We start from the raw sequence: 1,886 nt of genomic DNA, 5'->3' as shown, positions 1-1,886 counted from the left end.
GGGGGGCAAGGGGGCGGGGATCGGAGAACTGAGAGAAGTTTGATACCACCAGCTAAGTGAATGCAAGAGAGGATATGATGAGCGATAAGACTAGAAATTGAAGGGGCCAGATATTTGAGTGCCTTGTGTTAGCAAGTATACCAAGGAGTTTAAACTTAATCTGGCAGACAATGGTGAACCATTGAAGGGTTTTTTAATTAGGGAGTAACATGATCACATTTGCCTTTTAGGGGGAGGCTGGCCAAAAAGCAAGGCAAAGGAAGCTTTACTCACACACACACACACACACACACACACACACACACACACACACACACACACACACACACACACACACACTGGAGAAAAATCATGCTGTTAAACTTCAAATTGCATTTGGAGCTTTGAAGAGTTTCGCCATGAGAAGCAAGGTGGGAGAATGCTATTAAATTGAGCAGTTGTCCATTTGGAATCCCTGCACCAAAAAAGTGCTGGCTCTGTAAACATGGGAAAGTCACTCAACAAATTTAAGCCTGTTTCTTCACCTATAAGAATTAAATTTCTTGCCTTACCTGACCAAAAATGAAAAAATCGCATTTTTATCAAAATGTGTGAATAGAATGAAAACATACACTTATTCATTCAATAAACATTTATTGAATATATTCTACATGCCAGACAAGAGGCTAGAGTGTACTGCCCTCAAAGGGGAGACAGGCAGGTAAAAATGACAATTTCAGTACACCTTATAATTCTAAAAGAAATAAAAACATAATAAGGAGGTACAAAGATGGATAATAAAAGCATTTATAAGAATGGAAAATAGATTTTGAGAAAACTAAAGGATATGGTACTAAGAAACTAGAGTGAGAGCTAGTACTCCAGTAGATAAAGAGATGCTAACTACAACTGTTCTCTATTTCAACAAAGAAACTAAATGTAGTAAAAATAATGATGTAATGACCCCACGGATTGTTAAAATACTGGAATGGCAGCTTCCATTTCTGCAACAATTTATGGGAAGAGCATATCCAGAAAAATAATCAACCATTTATTTGACACCACGGTTCTGGACCATATATCTTTAGGTTCCTTTTAATCCTGTAATTAAAAAGGAAATTCTGTTGAAAAACTATACTCGTATTAAGACATTCCAAAAATAGAAATGATTTTTTTGTTACCCAGTCTTACTTAACTGGTTATCTTGGACTATAAGGAGCTGTATGCATGCCCTCCTGATCATTTTTAGGATTCACACATTACATTTTCATATTCCTAAAATTAATTTTAAATTAAAAATTATATTTAAAATATTTTGACATAATAGATATTTTTTTCATTTGCTATGTATATGATGTATTCCTAAGTCTATTTTTTCATCTCTAGACAACCCTTTTAAATTCTCTGACAGGCTGGCTATATCCAAATTTTTAATCAGTTCTGATCTTCCTTTTATCTATCAAAAGGTAAATTTATGCAGTCAAAAAAAATTTTTTTAAGTGGCAGTATGTGTTGTTTCAATTATGGAGCTAGAGATCTTTCCCATGATCTAGAAAACTCTCGGATTCACGGTAATCCAAATCTCAGGAAATGTATATTCAAAAGATTTATCTTGACTTATCTTATAGCTCCTAGTTCATGTTGAATATATAACAGATATTCAATTAACAAGTGTTTTTATTTTTTTATGTCTTCTCTAACTCTCTCTAGAGCAAATTTGGGGTCCTACTAAGCATTTCCTTTCCACCTCTGCTACCTTTGAGTACTTCTTAAAAAAAAAAAAAAGAAGGCATCCCATTAGGAAAAAGGTAAATTCTATACATTTTCAGAGTAAAGTTTAAAAACTCTTTTATATAACTTCCTTATTAAGGTCTATGCATAATCTAATCATTATGACATTATATGAA

Source organism: Hipposideros armiger, unplaced genomic scaffold (genome assembly GCF_001890085.2).
Source record: "Hipposideros armiger isolate ML-2016 unplaced genomic scaffold, ASM189008v1 scaffold_318, whole genome shotgun sequence".
Lineage (NCBI taxonomy): Eukaryota > Metazoa > Chordata > Mammalia > Chiroptera > Hipposideridae > Hipposideros > Hipposideros armiger.
Note: the sequence above shows the minus strand (reverse complement) of the source record.